This window comes from Patagioenas fasciata, chromosome Z (genome assembly GCF_037038585.1).
Source record: "Patagioenas fasciata isolate bPatFas1 chromosome Z, bPatFas1.hap1, whole genome shotgun sequence".
In the NCBI taxonomy this organism is placed as follows: Eukaryota; Metazoa; Chordata; class Aves; order Columbiformes; family Columbidae; genus Patagioenas; species Patagioenas fasciata.
The window spans coordinates 70,992,846-71,003,548 of NC_092560.1; the positions used below are offsets into that span (position 1 = coordinate 70,992,846).

The 10,703-nt window shown below is 44.5% G+C and overlaps 1 long non-coding RNA gene across 1 annotated transcript in view; it reads right to left on the minus strand.

Annotated features, from left to right (window-relative positions):
- Positions 1-3,512: 3,512 nt before the first annotated feature.
- Positions 3,513-10,703, minus strand: part of LOC139826450 (uncharacterized) — a 27,609-nt gene continuing 20,418 nt past the window's right edge. Inside the window, exon 3 of the long non-coding RNA XR_011736524.1 lies at positions 3,513-4,223. This is a non-coding gene — a long non-coding RNA (uncharacterized lncRNA). The remainder of the gene's footprint in view (positions 4,224-10,703) is intronic.

Genomic DNA, 10,703 nt, shown 5'->3' on the forward strand with positions numbered 1-10,703 from the left:
TGTTGTCAACAGAGAAAATAGTCAGTGAAGAGACTGAAGGCCAACGTGTTTATTTTCCCACTCAGAGACATAGTCTTCCCAGGTGGAGACTCTGAAAACATTTCTACTAAAGTTGACATGGGTTTTACTTCAGTGAGGGATCGGTCTATTCTGAGCAGGAAGTTAATCCAAATGTTTAAGAGAAAACCATACAGGCTGTACTGACCACATGGGGATACACAGCTATATCATTGCCTGCACACAGAGGCAATTCTCTATTTTTGAGACCTTTCACTTCTTCTGGTTGTTTATTTTCTGAACTGAACGCATGTAAATGATAAACCCAGGTGGTGGCTGTAAGGTTAGAAAAGCTGCGTAAGGCAGCGTGCTGTAATAGTCTATCAGAGAAGACTCACAAATGGCATCACACAAACCTTTAATTAAGTTACAAAATGAACTCAGAGTTATTACGCTATCTAAACATCCTCTCTTGCTTTTCTTCAGTTTCAAACGCAGCTTCTGGATAAACTACACACTATGAGTGACAGCACTGACCCTCTTTTCTGTTCATGAAATGTATCTTTTCTATTGAAAACTAAAGTACAAATCCCATGAAAATCAGTTCAAATAACAAAGCCAGTTCTCCTTCTGCCACTGAACACACTATTTCTGATGCTTATTCTATTGGGTGATATCACTAGATGTGATCAGAGAAACAGCATGGGGCACTGCAAACAGTCTCAACCTGATTTTTTATGTCTTTCACTAGGACACTGCAGTAAAAGTGAATGCTCTGTGATATAGTGGCTTTATTTTCAGAAGTGTGATCAAACGCTAGAAGGTACTTCTGTTGTTATCTGCATCAGTGAGAATGAAGTCTTTTTCCCTAGGGGAATCTGTAAGGAAACATTAGCTAGAAAGAGCTAGGAAGGCATCCATGTATGAAAATTTAACCTGTTAAACTTTGAAAAAAGTGTCATTTCACAATAGCTTGCATTTATCGTTTGTCAAAAACAGGTCCATACAGCGATGGGAAGGAGGATCTACAGAAAATACAAGGATTTCCACAAGCACAACTCCATTCCAGAATCTGTTTTTTTGGGAAATCCTGGATACATACCAGAGCTCACAGGTAGCCAGCCAGCATCTGTGAGCACATGAAGATATGCCCCATCTTAACTGGGGGAATTTTACCCCTGCCACAGTAAAGCACCAGTGTTCCAGCAGGAAATGAAAGGGCAGTTGAAGATGTCATCAGAAGCCACTGATGGCCCTGTGCTACAAAAATCCCGCCCTTCTCTATCAACTTTGGTTGAAAATCCTTCTTCTTTTTGTGGAAAAACCTGCTCTATGGGCAGGCGCCTTGCAATCAGAAAGGCCTTCTTGAATGCATTGTTGAGGGTGGATTTGAAATATTTTTTTTTTCCTTCTTTCTTGTGATGAATATGACAGATACTTTGTGTCACTGTTGTGTTTTGAGACTCAAAATACTGACAGAAAATAATGTTACACATGAGGTGATGCTCATTTTGAAGATTAGAGCAGATTAGGGAGAACACTGCTAAGGAAAGCAAAATAAGCAGTTTTGATTGTCTTTTGGCTGCTTGAAAACAGGGCAGCAGTCCCTCACCATTATCCAGGTCTGTTCCTTACCAGATTCCAGCATGCCAGCTGCCCTCAGCACAGCACTGCGGAGAGTCAAGGTCAGGGAGGACAGGGTACCTGGAGGGGAGAAGACACTCAGCATGGGACGCTGAATGTTCATGTGGTTTTTTCACTTGACTGGGAGAGTAAATCCAGAAAGGGTGTGTTGGCAAACTCTGCAGAAGTCATCAGTGCTTGTGGTGTTACCCCATTGTGTGTTTGGCTTTGCAAGCAATAAAACATAGTTGTTGGCATCTCTTGATTTCAAATGTTGCCTTCCACAGCTTGCCCACACCCTCAGCCCATAGTCTCAGCAGCACTGGCCACTCTCCCCTGCAGTCTATATCCTCAGGCCTTCACTCTCCTGGAGATGCTAATGAAAACTAGTCAGATGAATGAAGGAAAAATGCATTTACCAAAAACAACAAAAAAAGTGAAAAAACCCACCCAAAACAAAACCCTTCTTGTTTACAGAGAACCCATATGTAAACCTATTAACAAATGAGTGCCTAGGGTTAGAGGCTGAGATCAGTGTGAATACCAGCAGGACCTTTATGCCATGCCATAAAGTGATTCATGCACTCAACCACTGATATGTCAGAGGGCATTTGCGAAGGTCTAAAGGAATGTACAAGTGAGGTCTTTTGTAAGATGGAGGAAAGGAACATACCTACTTGTTTCAAAAAGCTGTTAGTGTGACTAGATGCACAAATTTCAAGAATGTGGCCATGCAGAACTGATTACAAGTACAGCTCATCCCTGCTTCTTCTCTTCCCCTAGATGTAAGACTGCAGCAGCACCACGGACATTCATTGAGCTTGCTTGCTTTCCTCAGCCTATGACTGTGAGCATTTATAGTCTCTCCCCTGTTGTTGCTGCTTCTGCTTCCCACCCTCCTGTATTTGCCAGCAGATGTTCAATTTCTGCACTTCAGAGCGTAGCTGCATCCTTGGGTGGTCCAGCTTCACCCAGAGAAACCAAAACTCCTTCAACAGGAAAATGGGAGCTGCAGGAAGGCAGATAAAGCATTTTGCCCTCCCCTCTACTTAAAGTACACTGTCATAAGAATATTTTCCCTGTTTTAAACAATCTGAGGCAGAGATTTTTTCTGTCTGCTCCAATAACTGAGCCTCTCTCCCTGATGCTTGTCTGGGTATTCATGCCTAAAAAGCACAGGTCAGCAATTTGTCAGGAGCAGTGAGTAAAGCAGCAGGAAGGGAGTCTGTGTGCCGCTGATAGTATCTCATGTCTACATGTTCCTGGGGACTGCAGGCATTTAAATGAGGGAAGAGGGACACTAAGCACAGGTCAATAGGAGAAGAACCCACAACCAGTGAGAAGACAGAACTGGGCTTTGGGTGGTCCATTCTGTTGGGGACCGCTCCAGTGATGAGCAGGTAACAGTCACATTGGATGACATGACGGTGAGTTGTGCCACTTGACCAAAAAATCTGTTGTCTTCACCCAAGCCTAGGGAAACCCAGTGAAGTACACTTACATGAGTCCTTAACTCCAGAACAGGAACAATGATCTGTGCAGTACCTTCTGGAGTACCTTCTATTTCAGGAACTGAATGTGCTGTCCTGGGAATTGGGGGATGCTGCCTCGCTCTTCCCAGCTAAAATTCAGTTTGGTAACCCTTCATGCATTAGCTGAAGCTTAACACGTGACTGATGATTACATACAGGGCAGGGACACAAGTCCTTGCTGTATTTATGGCATTCCTCCTGGGAAATGAAACACCTGGGTCAATGGCTGTGCCTGCTTTCGCTTTCTTGGGACTGCTGCTCCGTAGTCTGAGAGTGGCAAGCTCAGAGACCAGGCACAGGAGGATGGAAGGGAATGTCATGCCAGGGCTGTGGCAGTGGTAGAGCTGGGGCATTTCCCCACCTCAGTTCCATGTTGAGCTGCAGAGTGTGGTACAGTGCCCAGGAGCCGCTGCCATGTCCAGAACAAAAAACCAAAACCTAAAGTGGAATGCAGCAAGGGGCCTAAGGAACACCTGGGGTAGGGACTGGGTCAGGATTGCAGAATCTCCTCTCCTGCGCCTTCCAGTGGCCTTCATTGCTTCAGTGCCCTGCCCATCCTCCTCTTGCCTAAATGTAGCCAGTGATTTTAAAATCTCCAGTAGCTGGAAATCCATAATCCCCAGAGGGTCTAAGCTGTATGGTTAGCATTCACGTCCTGTTTGAAATGCAGTTAAGTTTCCCGCAGGAGCTTTCTGTCACGCCGGTGCCTTGTGACTGTCTATTGTTGTCTGCTGCAGCTTCACTTCAGATGCTAGTTTTAGTACAGTGCCATGCTTGGCCTCTGCTCTGTCTGTAGCAAGAACACACCATGGGTTGCCCTGCCTGCAGTCCCCAGGGACAGCTGCCAGCATGAGGCAGTCATCCAAGGAAGTCCCCATGTCTCTGCTGTGCATCGCAGCGGCAGTGCTTGGACCACGATGGCCGAGGGCATGGTCTCTCTTGTGGCTCATTCGTGTGTGGGCCGAGCAAGGTTCCCAGGGATGGTAGTTTGATGCTGTCTTTAGTTGCTGGATGTTGATGTGACAACAGACCATGTGAAGTGCTTTGCTGCAGGTAAGGAGAAGGCCAGATCTGGTGAGCATTAAAGAAAAGGAAAAAGTAAGTTAGCTTAAGCCACTTTACAACAGGGAGTAGAGGCTTCTGGTGTGCATCCAGGAATCACAACTTCCAAGCACTATGGCAGACCAAGAGTGAAAGTATCAGATGTAGAGAGCCACAGATCACTTGGGGAAGGTGAAGTAGCGGTGAGGACACAGAACACACAGAAATTCTGCCAAAGTATTTTTGATTTAAAATGTTCTGAGCAATACTGATGGGTAAAACTCACTGAAGCAAGTGGGAGCAAGACCTTCACAAAACATTTGTATCTTTTCAAATCTCTAGTGTTAAGGTTCCCATTCTCCTCACACTCTCCCACAGCTAAGATCGTCTTTCTCATGTTAGTGTGGACCAGTCCTGCTGTCTTCCTCTCTGTCTCCCGCACCAGCGGTGGCTGCCATTCAGCTGTGCCCACCCAGCTATGCCTGGCAGTGCAGTTCCCAGGCAGATGGAAGCTGTAGCATTGTGCCACTGCAGTGGATAAGCCACTGAGCAAGGTGCTGCCATCCACAACACTGCTGTGAAGAGCATCCATGAGCTGCAGAGTGTGCCAGGACCTCTTCTCCACAGTTTATCATGATGTGTCAGATAGAGCTCCAGGGTATAGCATCATCTCACGCTCTTGGAGGAAGGGTAGCATTGAAGCGGCATGCTTTGGGGACCTTGGCTGTAGTGTTTCCTAATAATTAGCTCTGCAGAAATAGAGTGTAATGTATTGTCACTAAAGAGGAGATAATTCCTCTGTGGCAGGTTTTTGTAGATCAGCATGCAAAACACCTGCTCTGTGCCTGAGATAGGAATGCGTTGTAAATATAACCTGGGGCTATGTTTCTGTGCAATTTGCTGTGGTATTCAACTCTCATGCAAGAAATGTGCTCAGAGTTTAGAGTTTTATTTCTATGTCTAACACACATTTTTAGCTATGATATGTATGAAAACAAATTATTAAAAGCAGGAAACAAGTGTAAATCTTCATCGTGCTGAGTTTGCAGGTAGCCTGGGAAAGAACTCTGAAGTGTGTGAACTGTCTCATATATCTCAACAGGTTATTAACTTCGAAAATTTCATCAATTTTCATATTCAGACTTCAACACTTTGGTCTTCAGGTTGAGACCGATACAGGAATTGAATGTTAGTTCATTTGTAGGGATGCTGCTGTTTATGTTCCTGATATAATTAATCCCTCTCCACTCCTCCTGTTTTGAGCTATGAAGCTGCCATGATATTTCTGATCTGCCTCCTTTCAGTGCCACAAACACGTGGGTCTCTGCAGCAACACTTTAACACCTTCTTTAGCAACAGGGAGAGAGTGGTTAGTGAAGGACTGCAGAGCAGCAAGGCACAGAGAGAGACTGTACTCTGGATGGGTGCTAAGAGCAAAATGGAAATTGTTAGACAACAAGTTAGAACATCTCAAGGAGTGGCAGAGGGAAAGCGGAAGAGCCAGAAGAGCACACATAGCCTGGATTTGCTTGATACTTTACTTCCCATTTAAGTCACAGGTATAATTAAAAGCGCAGTTTAGTCCTGGCTTCCTTCTGCTCATTTTATTTTTCTAGACCTCTTACACAAGTTACACATGCAAAGCATTTGAAATAACAAGGCAAGAGAGCATCAAAGAGGCTGATGCATACAAGGAGTTGTACAGGCTTTCAGGCGAGACGTTCCCTGACGCTGGGAAGCCCTGCATTAAGGACTGGCCTGTGCTGTGTGTGAGGCCCTGAGCAAAGAGCGGCTTTTGCAGACAGCTGGGGACTGGAATCAAGCTGTGATCGGCCTCCCCCTGTGCTTGCGCTGCTGGAGACAGGAACAGCCTGCGAGGAGCAGAGTTTTCACAGGATGCAAGACCCCAAGGAGCTGCTGCATTTTAGGGACTGTCTGTCTGCCGTTTATGTTGTGGGATTAGACCACGGTGAATAATCATCACACACAAGAAAAATAGTCATGCCATGACTTATCAAACACACATGCAAGAACAAGCGTGAAGCACTCCAGACTTGGCAGCAGAGAGGATGCTGTTTGAAATGTAGGTACCTGGTTAAGCGAGCAGACGAGCACAAAAGAGCAATACAGTTTGGTGTCTAATTCCAGTGCAAGATCCACATGCAGACAGGGGACAAGGCAATGGAGCTGCTTGAGGTAGAGGCAATCACCAGTTTCCCTTGTTTCTGAATCCACAGAGGCTGCATATATCATTCAAGCAATGGTGACAGAGACCACAGGAAAGCTATGGAAGTTCTTGCAGCACGAGAAGCTGTTGGTTATAACGGCACGAGTGAAACTAAGAATGGCAACCTCAGCATTCCTGTAAGGCTGGCCATGCTTCCTACAGTGCTCCCAACCAGCAGTGAAAATGTTGACTAGAAGTCATGAAAAGCGGTAGGTGATAAAATGACGTGACCTGTTGCCAAAGTCTGAATTAATCACAATTTCCTATTTTTCTTCACCATCTGGCAATGATATGATTTCTCACCAAAGGAACAAAGTGTTTTGTTCCCATCAGCTGAGCTTAGAGCTGGTCGAATAATTGGCTCATCAGAGGCATCGACTTCTCTGCTTTTTGAGCAGTTACAGATCGCATTAAGGCAGGCTTTCACTGTATCCCAACATCTGGAAATCTTAGAGCAAACAGTTTTTTAATTATTAATTTAAAAAAAAAAAGTCTGTATCAGGACTTATCATGTCAGGTCTTCCTTTTTTTTTTTTTTAATGTGTTTTATTATAAGGATTGTTCATGATGAGAGTAAAATTCAGATCTTCTTGATGTCAGAAACAGCTTTACCAAGGGTTGCATTTTAAAGTGGGGACAGCAGCAGTTTCACGTATTTGGTTACTAACAGACACTGTACTGCATGGTCCCACGTTGAGCAGCAGGCTGGGGAGTGTCTCATGGGCAGCCCAGGCTAGGACAAGGCTGTTCAAGAGAAAGCAGAATCCAGTCAAAGAAACAAACCTTGTGTAAAAGCCAATGTGTTCTCGCTTCCTTGCCTGGTCCCCCTTCCTTCAGCTTTCATGTCGTTGACTCAGTTAATTAAAATTGCAGTAATAGGGAGACTGGATGGTTTAGCAGATTGGTAATGGGATACACAGCCTTTCACCTCTAGGTCAATGGTTCGATTGTGGTCGAAGTTGGTAGTGACCAAAAGTTATTAGCATCGAATGGCTGCTCGTTGACCTCTGCGGGATGCGTGGGCAATTTCAGTGCTTTCCCTCCCAGGCAGGTGTTCACACTGTAGGAACCACTTGCACGACTGGCACTAATTGGCACCCTTGTTGGCGTTCCCAGCAGCTGCTGGAGATGGTCTGGGCACAGAAGTGGCAGAAGCCCTCTTCCTGGTGGTCCTGTCCCCTGGGCTGCCACAGAGCTGCTCACCCTTCTTGTGCCTTTCTCTGTGGCTAGAGATGGTGCCACTACCCAGGCTGCCTGGGGGCTACCTGTGGCCAGCAGCAGAGCAAGGGTGAGCTGAACCAACATGATGTCGGAGGTAAGCAGATTTTGGGGAATTATTGGCATTTGCTACTCAATTTTTACAAAGGGCAAGTGATTTGTGGTGGTACACTTACTTTCTTACACAACAGTAAAGGCAGTTGTGTTAGCAAAAGACAGAAGATACGACAGCCCAGATGACAGGAATTGCAGGTGGAAAAGTGTCAATTGCAAGGCAGTAGAACCTGCTAGCATCCAGCATGATGCATTGTTTGCTTTGGGGAGGACTTGGGCACAAGGCTCTGCAAAGGCAGGAGAAAGGGCTAGCCTGAGCAGCCTGTACTGAAGAAGAGTAGACACAAAGATTTACTAGCTGTTGCCATTCAGAGCTCCACAGCCCCTGGGGAGGAATGGAGAGCAGAGCTAGAGTAGGTCACCCATGCCAAATTCAGCTCTCTTAGTCTTCTGACAAAATTGTTATTATCTGATTAATGCCTCATTTGAAATATTGGTATGCTCAAGTTGTCAGTGGGTGTGAGTCAGCAGAGATGCTTCAGGCCAGTTTACACCAGCTGGCAATTTTCCTCTCAATATTGGTGACTTTTGCAATAGTCAGGAAAAATGCCATCCATGTTTCTCTTTGTCATAGTTGCGGCATGACAGTTGAGAGAGGGAGTAGAAAAGCAGCGTGTTCTCCAGCTTCCTTCAGTGCTGTATTTGAATTCCTCACTCTCTCGCACATTTTGATTCCTACAACTCACTTGCAAAAGTCTCCTTTAACAAACACAACATATAAGATCACGTGGGAAATATGGGATGGAATGAGTCTTTCGAGTCCCTTCTTGCTCCTCAGCTCTCCAATAAAGTCCTTTCCAGTGATATCAGGAGTCCCAGTGAAACAGTTTTTTCAAGATAGCAACCACAAACTTTTAGTCATTTAGTAGTAGTTTAGTTGTACTAGTGCCAGCAGAAGCATTTCTGGTCCTGGATACATGCCCAGAGGTGACCTTACACAGCAGCATCTGCTAAGCAGTTTACTGAGAAGGCAGAACTTTCAGCTTTCTCTGTCCAGGAGAATCTGCCAAAGCCCTCGCAAGGCAGCATATTTGCTTAGGAATTTGGCTCCTGCTCTCTCAACACACATGTTGTTACTTGTGAGGAAGTGGAAACGTCTCCTTTTAATGTTCTTGCTCAGCTCCTTGAGGTCAATGCAGAGTCTGAGTCTGCCCACTTTCTTCCCTACAGTTTTTAAGGCCTCAGCTCAGGCTGCTGGCTCTTTGATTCTACAGATAATGCCATCTGCTGTCACATTTTATAGTTCTGCCACTGGCCTGTTTTTCTCTCAAAAGACAAGCCAACACTTATGACAGATGCTGCATCTTCCCACCGACTCACCAGTGAGTCTGTGCCCCAAAGTAATCCGCTCCCATGAGCACGCCAGTCAACTGGTGGCCCAGTGGCCACCAGCATGGTTACTCTGTCTGACTGAAAACTGGCATGTTACCGCAAGCTCTTGTTCCAGCTGGTGATTGTCCCTGGTTCATGTTTCTGTAGGGCTGGGACTTGCTTCTTGAGAGGTACACTTGCTGTCACCTTCAGCCTTTCAGTTCAGCACCTCATTGGCATGTTTCCATTGCAGAAGCTCAGTTGTTAACTTCACTTGCATCCCTGAGTATCATTTACATGTCTTGTGTAGACAAGTTTTAAGTATTTTTTGTGTCTGTCTTCGTTTTGCATTTGTAGCCTCCTCCTTTTCTTTGGTGCTCTTATGAGAAACTTTCCTCCATCATTTAAGTCCCTGAGCTCTGACTGTAACCCATGTTTTTCCTTTGCTGGCATATTTCAGTGGAGGATTTGCAAATCAACAGACCTTTTCCATTCCTATGCCAGCTGCCACATCAGTGGCATTGTTCCTTGTTTGGTGTTAGCTTTCTTTTCCCTTTTCTTTTTCTGTAAACAGTTTTCTTCCTTGTTTATCTGTGGGGTTGATGCTTATATGCTGCATTTCAGCTTTTTCATTGGCATGAAATCATTGTCTTTTTGAACTCTGGGTCAACGTCTCTGAAACATCCTTCAAGACCTCTCTATTGCCAAACTCCAAAATTCTATGCTCTTTCATGAAGGGCCACCTCATATTCCAGATTCGCAAGAGGGGCCTTTTGATTTGAGGCCAAGGAAACACTGATTCCGTTTGTTTTCCTTCTTGAGACTTTGTCTGGAAAATGTATATTCCACAGAAAACAGTCCCAATGCCTTCTTTACAGGTCTTTTCCCCTTGGCCTAGCTGGTTTTCAGTGCAGTCCCAGAGCTCTTTAAAAGTTTTCTTTCTTAGTTATGGGATCTCAGACTTGACGTGCAGTGATTACAGGGCTGAATAATCTTAAGATACTTAAAATGCATAGACTTACATACACACACAATAGTGAAGAAGGAAAATATTGTCTGTTTAGAGAAGCCTCAAATTTGAACAATTATACATCTGTATAGAAAAGTCTGGAGCTTCAGCTTCCAACCGGGACTGCCTGGAGGTACACAGAAAACTCTGAATACAATTTTCTCTATAGTCAGCATGTTAGTGATGTAGTTACTGCACAGCCAAGATTATAAAGCCGATATCTCCCCCCTTTTTTTTTTCTTCAGAGATCTAACACCCAATTTTATTATTAGTGCTTCAGCCTACGTATGATGTACACTGCTTAAGAATAGCCTACATATGATGTACATTGCTTAAGAACTATGGAGTGAATTGCCAAAATGAGGCAAAGTCCACAAATTAGTTGAGTAAGAAACAATTTTTTATTAAAAACTTTCAAAAATTAAAACAAAGTGTTCCAAAAGGTGCTTGTAGTAATAATTGGTATTAGTGGGCTGAAAAATTACCAAGCAATGGAAAAGCATGAAGGTTTCTAAACTTTTTAGGCCAACAGTCTGTTATAACTCTTCAATAAGGAAACACTCTCCATGCTTGTCATCAGACTTTTACTTGAATATTTTTTGCTCCAAAACATTGCAGAATATTGTATTTC